We start from the raw sequence: 8,828 nt of genomic DNA, 5'->3' as shown, positions 1-8,828 counted from the left end.
TCCGTGCCGCCAGTGCTGTGCGAACACAGAAATCAGTGCACTGTGCAAAAAATAAAAATAAAATGAAAAATAAACCAAAGATACAGAAGCCCGGTCTTAGGACTTGTCACCGAATATTCTTTCTCTTATAGATGAAAAAACACCAAATCTAAAACTTGGTGCCATGGTAAAACCTCCCCCATACTTCAGAAACAAAAACAAAACAAAACAAAAGATCTGCTTCACTCATTTAAGCTCTGGCTGCAGGATTATGTTCACCCCTGCTATCATGTTCCCCAAAATAATACTAATTCAGTCGTCTATGTATCAGTTCTCAACCCACTCGATAAACCAGACAGGATGATGGTAACCATATTACCTACTTAAAATTGTGTTTGATCCTAATGAGCTGATCCTAATGAGCTTCATTACGTGTGTGTGTGTGTTTATGTTAGTAAGGTTAATACATTTTCTATTTCTATGTATCTTCCCCCTTTTTCTGAAACCAAATTCCGTCCACTCCAAATTTTGTTTCAGAAAAAGGGGGAAGATACATAGAAATAGAAAATGTATTAACCTTAACCTGATCCGCCCCCTTTTGTGAGTGTGGACGCTTCCTCTCTTTGCTCTTCAAATGCTTTGCTTCTTTTATTGATTTTTATTGATTTTTATGCTGATTTTTTCCCTTTTTTCTGTATGAGCCTACCTGCGAGAGCTTCTGGACACTTATAGATCATTAGGACTAAAGTGTTCTTAACAGAAACAGCAACATTTTTAGTTACCTTATCCTCAGCACTCCGTGTGTCTGTGGCCTAGACACAGCTGAAGCCTGATTACAGCGTCTGGACTCCGAACAGCCTCAATAGCCTGGAAAGGTGCTAACTGCTAGGCTAACTAGGCTAACTAGCTAGGCTAACTAGCAACAAGATGCCTTCCCTCTCCACAGATGACTACCACAAACTCCTGCAGAAGATTGCAGTACTGGAGACAAAAATTCATCGCTTAGAAGTAAATGTGGAGGTAAATGGACTGTGTGGAAATGAAACAACCTTGCCTTTGATTCAAAGCAATGGCGATGAGCAAGCTAGTACACAGCTAAGGAGCACAGATAACATGACCAAGAAAGTAGACTCTGTGCATTACTATAAATCATCAAGCGATAATCCCCCCTTGGACTGTCCTGGTGCAAAACCAAGACACAAATCATGTCTCCTAGAAGGGGGAGGACGTATCACAGGCAGAACACAGCGAGCTGAAATCTCTGAAACCGACTGGCCTTCACTTCCTACGAGACAGAGAAGCTCTTCTACCCCTGTATACGGGAGGAAACAGGACTGGACAACCGTGAATAGAAAGGTTAACAACAAACCTCCAAAACAACTGAATGTGAAACTGCAGAACAGATTTGCTCCACTATCAAAGGACCCTGGATCTATATCGGACAACCATCCATCTAAAAGTAGCGAAGTAAGGTCTGAAAATCTGTTGAAAAGTAAAAGGCCACAGGGAAAGCTAAAGGCTAGGCCTGAAACCCTGATTGTGGGTGACTCTGCCGTAAAGGATGTACAAAGGATGTGCGGTAAGAACACTAAAGTCCTATGCTTTCCTAAGGATATGGTCAACAACCTGAAGGAGAGAATTCTTCAGATTGCAGATGAATATCCAACTGTGACAAATATTGTTCTGCATACAGGGTCAAACGATGTGTCCAAACAACAGTCGGAGGTTCTGAAACGGGACTTTACTGGATTATTAAATACTGTAAACTCTCTGAATGCAGCTGTATTCATCAGTGGGCCTGTACCGCCCGTCAGAGAAGGAGACGAGAGATTCAGCAGATTGTTTGCACTGAATAAATGGCTTATATCAGCATGTACTGACCACTCAGTGCATTTTATCAACAACTTTAATATTTTTTGGGAACGCAGGCATCTGTTTAAAGCAAATGGATTTAATTTTAACAAGTCAGGGGTGAAACTGTTCACCTCCAACTTGTTTTATTCCATACGTCATCCATCTGTGCTTGGTGCCAAGGCTGAGATAAACGAGGAGTTATCTAATAAAGAGGAACAAACAGTACTCCAAGAACAAACAAAGCCCAGCAGAAACCTTGAGGAGGAGCTCCATCTGCCCCCACCCGGGAAGAGCCTCAGAAAGGAGAGACATCTGAGGCAAGAAGAGGGGTCCCTATTTGCCTCCACCTCTCTCAACAACACCAACGACCAGGACCAGGGACCACGACCTTCCCCAGTCCCCCAAACCCCTGACAGGCCATCACCCTCCTCCCCCTCCCTTTCTCCCTCCTCCCCACACCTGAAATTCACTGAGGAGATGATGGAGCGGGTCAATGCTGGGCTCAGATCTACCCCCCGGCCCAATCCCTTTTTGTCCCCCATTAACCCCCCACCAGAGCAGCCAAAGGTTCGCCATCGAGCCCCGCCCTCAACAGAGCAATCAAAGTTACACTGCGCAGCCTCGCCACCCTTAGTTCCTCCTTACCACCTTCATGCTCTGTCTCCGCAGTCTGATGTGTGATGTGTGGAGGGTCCGGGCTGCGAGGATTATGACAGTGGTGACTTTTCCCAGGAGAAGCTGGGACCCTGTTTATTAGAAGGTTTCAAAATTTCTGTACTTTTAGGTGACAGAAGGAGACATGTGGCCTGGTCAAAACACAAAGAGCTGCACTCTAAAAGATCTTTAAATGTAGTAAACATACCTTGTGTGCCACAGACTGCTCCCAAACATGAGGGGGCAAATAATACCTCTAAAACACTTAAGTTGGCTTTATTAAACGTTAGATCGTTAGCTGGGAAAACATTTTTAATTAATGATTTAATCACTGAGCACAGCCTTGATTTTATGTTTTTAACTGAAAGTTGGTTGGACCAAAGTAACAGTGGAGCTGTTCTCATCGAGACGACCCCTCCTAACTACAGTTTTATCAGTGAGGCCAGGGTGAGCAGGAGAGGAGGAGGGGTTGCCGTCTTATTTAATGAATCATTTCAATGTAAGCAGCTATCTCCTGGAAGTTTTCAGTCTTTTGAATATGTGGCGTTACAGCTGAAGGCTCCATCCAAAGTTGTGTTTCTTAATGTTTACAGGCCTCCCAAATACTGCACAGACTTTTTTAATGACCTCAGTGAACTGCTGTCTGTGACCTGTGTTGATTTCGACTGTGTAATTATTGTTGGGGATTTTAACATCCATGTGGACAACCCTCAGGACAAAGGGACTAAAGACCTGAGTAACACTCTGGGCAACTTTGGGCTGACTCAGCATGTAACAGAGGCCACACATAATAGAGGACACACTCTTGACCTACTGATCTCCAAGGGCCTGAGCATTTCAAAGGTTACTGTGTCTGATGTGGGCCTGTCTGATCATTACTGTGTTTTCTTTGAAAGTAAAATCTCAGCCCACACAAATATATCAACAGCAGTGATCACAAAACGGTGTATAACTGAACACAGTAGTGAGATCTTTAACCAGGTCTTCCCATTAACACCTGACCTGTCCAGAGGTTCAGTCAATGAGCTCGTCACTAGCTTCAATGCTAAAATGTTAAATGTAATGGACACTATTGCTCCCATTAAGGTGAAGGTTATCTCTGGAAGGAAATAGTCTCCATGGAGAAACTCCACACTGGTGAAAAATGAAAAAAGAGAGTGTAGGAAAGCTGAGCGCAGATGGAGAAAAACAAACCTCCAGGTTCATTATGACATCTATAAAGAGAAACTTCACAATTATAATTTACAACTGAGGAGTGCAAGGAGGTCCTACTTCTCTGACATCATCACCAAAAACAGTCATAACGCTCGGGTCCTATTTTCTACAGTTGACAGGCTAACAAACCCTCCTGTGTCAGTGGCAGCTGAACTTCATTCGACCATGGCCTGCAATGACTTTGCCAAATTCTTCACAGAAAAAATCCAAAAGATTAGACAAGCAATTGGTACATCAACAGCAGATCCAGGACATGTTCTGTGTCCACCAAAAAACTGTTTAAACACCATCAAACAGTTTCACCCTATTAACAACAAAGACCTGGAGGACATCTTAGTTCAACTGAACTCCTCCTCTTGCTGTTTAGATGTCCTGCCAACAAGTTTTTTCAAAAAGGTCTCAAAGACTTTGGAGTCAGACCTGTTACAGATCATAAACTTTTCTTTAACGTCAGGTGTGTTTCCAGAATCACTAAAAACTGCTGTAATTAAACCTATACTGAAAAAGGACAATCTTGACAAGACACAAATGAATAACTACAGGCCGATCTCAAATCTCCCATTTTTAAGTAAGATCATTGAAAAAGCAGTTTCTCAACAGCTCAATTACTTCTTAACACAGAATAACTGCTATGATGCCTTCCAGTCAGGTTTTAGACAGAACCACAGCACTGAAACCGCTCTGTCAGTCTTAGTTTTACTGGATCTCAGTGCAGCATTTGATACAGTTGACCACAACATATTACTCAAACGACTGGAGAACTGGGCAGGTCTTTCAGGAACTGTACTAAACTGGTTCAAAACATACTTAGAAAACAGGAAATACTTTGTATCAATAGGTAACTTCACATCTGAGCAGACAAGTATCACATGTGGAGTTCCCCAAGGTTCCATCTTGGGACCCCTTCTGTTTAACATCTACATGCTCCCACTGGCACAGATTATAAAGAACAACAAAATAAACTATCATAGCTACGCAGATGACACACAAATATATATCACAATGTCACCAGGAGACCGAGGCCCTGTACAGGCTCTTGGTAAATGCATTGAGGAAATTAATGACTGGTTGTGCCACAATTTTCTGCAGCTAAACAAAAACAAAACTGAAGTAATAGTCTTTGGAGCCAAAGAAAAACGATTACAGGTCACCAGAGAACTTCAATCTATACACCTAAAAACCACCAACCAGGCGAGAAATTTGGGTGTAGTGATGGATGCAGACCTAAACTTAGAAAAACACATTAAGACAATAACAAAATCAGCTTACTATCACCTCAAGAATATTTCAAGGATAAAAGATCTGATGTCTCAACAGGACCTGGAAAAACTAGTCCATGCATTCATCTTTAGCAGGCTTGATTACTGTAACAGCATCTTTACAGGTCTACCTAAAAAATCAGTCAGACAACTACAGCTCATTCAGAACTCTGCTGCTAGAGTCCTCACTAAGACCAAAAAAGTGGACCACATCAGTCCAACTCTGAGGTCTTTACACTGGCTGCCTGTCCGTCAGAGGATAGACTTTAAAGTTCTGATGCTGGTTTATAAAGCTCTGAATGGTTTAGGACCAAAATACATCAGTGACCTCCTGACCCAGTATGAACCTTCCAGATCCCTCAGGTCATCTGGATCCGGTTTTTTATCAGTTCCCAGAGTCAGAACCAAACACGGAGAAGCTGCATTCAGCTTTTATGCTCCATATATCTGGAACAAACTCCCAGAAAGCCTCAGATCAGCTGAAACACTCAGTTTATTTAAATCCAGGTTGAAGACTCACCTGTTCTCAGCTGCTTTTGAATAAAGCACCAAATCCACACTTTTAAGCTTAAATTTCAAAACTTACATTTTAACTACTGACTTTATCTACTGTTCTGATTTTATCTACTGTTTTGATTTTATCTACTGTTTTGATTTTTGATTTTAAATACTGTTTTGTTTGTTTGTTTGTTTGTTTGTTTGTTTGTTTGTTTGTTTGCTTGTCTTAATCAATTTTAAATCGTGCTTTTTATTTGTTTTTGTTTTTAATGTCTCTGTAAAGCACTTTGAATCACCTTGTTGTTGAATTGTGCTATATAAATAAACTTGCCTTGCCTTGCCTTGCCTTACTAACATAAACACACACGTAATGAAGCTCATTAGGATCAGCTCATTAGGATCAAACACAATTTTAAGTAGGTAATATGGTGTTAATTCTGGGGAGAGGTCGGCTTTGGAAGTGACTGGAGACTGGTGTTGCTCTGCATTGCCAGAGGGTGTGTTCGCCCGGGGCGCCAAACAGGCTAGGACCGCCACTGATGACAATAAAGTTTACTTTACTTCAGCAGCGAGCGGATGCACCGAGGGCTCTCGCGCTCACTTTTCGCGTATAGAATTTTGAAAAAACATCGGTGCAAATTATAAGTCTGTATCATAATGTCTGCTGTTTTCGTGTTGTTGGTTTGTTTTTATTTTGTTTTATTTTGCAAGTTGGTTATTAGATGCTGCTCCAGCCACCCAGAGAATCCCCCGCCGCCCCGCCCTCTCCTCCCTGTGCCGCAGGCAGCAGGCGCACCTCGCAAATGGAGGGCGCCCTTACTCCCAGCAAATGAGCGATAGAAAACCGAGCGGTCCCTATGCCATTCCCAATATGCGCTGGCATGATGTCGGGGCAGCATGAGTACGAGCATTTTTTTTTTTTTGCCGATGCCCGTGATGCCACCCCCCACCACGATGCCGCCCCGGGCAACCGCCCGTGTCGCCCGTATCTAAAACCGCTACTGTCTGAGATGCAGAGATAAAGGTGTGGGGGTGTAAGCAAAAGGTGAAAACTGTTTGGAGGATCGGTTGGTCAGTAGAAAGTGTGATGGAAAGAAAAGGTGAAAAACCTTTGGTGGCTCTGTTGGACACGGTTTCAAAAAAAGTACAGGTATATTACTACTAATGTCTAATTTTAGGCTTTTAATGATTTCTTTGAACTGCTCTTTCTCCAGGATGGGAGGATACAGCAGCCTAGTTAGAATCAGGAACAATGCAGAGCAACACCAGTCTTGTCAGGTCCCAATTTAAAGTTGCCACCTCCAGTTTCCAACCAGTGGCCAGCTGCCACTTAGCACTTACATAACAGAAAACATGACAAGGTCTTTGATCAGTGAGCCTTGATCAGTAGTTGTTGATCAATGGTCATGAGAATTTGCATATTAATGATCAAGGAACTCATCTCACAGCCCATCGATCATTCAGTGGTGCTACTTTCAGTCATTGTGCAATATACTGTGTTATGGAAATTTTAACAATAACCTGCAACACACCCAGTGAGCTTGATTTGAAGTGGGTTTAATAAACACATTGCAATGTGGAGAGAGCATCCCAGTGAAACACTAGGACCATCTCTGAATTGTGGCCACCGCCCTTGCATCATATATACAGAGACACAGACAAAGAACATTCCACAAACTCTTACATGTTGGCCCCTCTCACGAGGGGGGGCTATACCTCCTCCCTCACAGAGAGAGTTATGACTTTGTTTTCTGCTTGGCCGTCACCTAAGGATTTACATCCCTGATAAGCAGAAGGAGTCTCACTATCTGTATAATGTCTCCCATTACAATGGCCTCACTGTGTTAACATTCCACATGCATGTAAACTAGTGACAGGAGTTCTCCTACAATAGTAAAGTGAGAAACTGATATTACTATATCTAATGTGATATGATTAAATGTGTCATTAATACATGAGAAAAGAAATCTGCCACCACAACTGTTTGTAGGGTTGGTGAAACCTGCAGTCAGCTGAGACTGAAGAAGTCACTTGGATCAGTGATGAAATGTTTCTCACACTGAAAACGTCCAGATGAACAGAATCAACCTTCTGGGAACAGAAAACATAGAAAAAATGACAGAAGGCAGACTTTCAGGCAGGCAAACTAACTACTGTGATCAATCTGTCTCTATACAGCCATATGCGCTTAGATTGTAGATTGTGATGCATCACCGATCTCCACTGACACCTCAGAATCTGCATCCTGCAACAACGCCGCAGGTATGCCTTGCGTTTGACGTACCCATGTGATCAGTTATAACCCTGTATTGTGGAGAGCTGTTAAGTAACAAGTTTTTTCTATACTGTGCTCCTTTCTGTGTGGTAGGCAATTTGTCGCAGTCATGCTTGTAATGGGAAAAGTTCTAGTCTTCACCTTGTTATACATTTAGATGTAGATGTTTAGAATCTCATTCTAGGATTTTTGTATAACCTTTGCATGCTTAGATGAAGTATTTGTCAGCATGACCTTATGAAAACTGCTTAGCTTTATTAACGATATTTCACTATGTTATCTGCTAACTTTTAGGGCGTAGAAGGACGAAACTCCCAAGATGACAGGTGCCAGGAGCTTCCTGGAAAAAGATAGTGGGAGTTGCTCTCTGCCCAGCCACAGCCCAGGCAATGCAATGAGTATGTTATGATACCATTGAGATAGAGCTTTTGTGAGATGTTTGTGTGATGCTATAAAAGAGGCGCTGCACTGCCCAGAGCGCAGAGCACTCATGACTGAATAACCATCAGTGTTGACTGTTTGTTTGCTCTCCCACACCTGGTAATAAAGGTACTGACTACAGTTGACTGTGTCTGCAGACTTTGTTACAGAAATTCCATAACATCTGTTATTAACATCATCCACTGGGAGCTTCATGGCATAAGTTTCAATGCCCAAGCAGTTCCTGTATATGTAGATGTGTAGATGGCCCACTACTGTTGTCTGCATGCTGTTTAGTAGTGAATGACAAACAAAACACTGAAGGATTTTTTTTCAGTGTTTAGCAATAAGTAGCATTGTTTCCTTGTCTGTCTCGAACACCAAGGACATACAGAGAATGAAATTTACATTAGTGCTTGTTTCATGTCGAAGAAGTGCTTTGTTGCTGTCACTTGCTCATCGTAACCCTGGATCCATTCATGTTACCCAAATAACTAAGAAGTGTATTATTTTAATGATCATTATTATTTTGAATAAGAGTGTTAAACAAATATTGATTTTTGTTGTTATGCAACACCATTCTTCACATTCCTCCCCGATAAACAGGCTGCCTATAATCTATTATGAAATGTTCATGTCTCACACAGGTCGTCAAACGTTAGTAATTTTCTCAT

This window comes from Pelmatolapia mariae, linkage group LG7 (genome assembly GCF_036321145.2).
Source record: "Pelmatolapia mariae isolate MD_Pm_ZW linkage group LG7, Pm_UMD_F_2, whole genome shotgun sequence".
Taxonomy (NCBI): domain Eukaryota; kingdom Metazoa; phylum Chordata; class Actinopteri; order Cichliformes; family Cichlidae; genus Pelmatolapia; species Pelmatolapia mariae.
Note: the sequence above shows the minus strand (reverse complement) of the source record.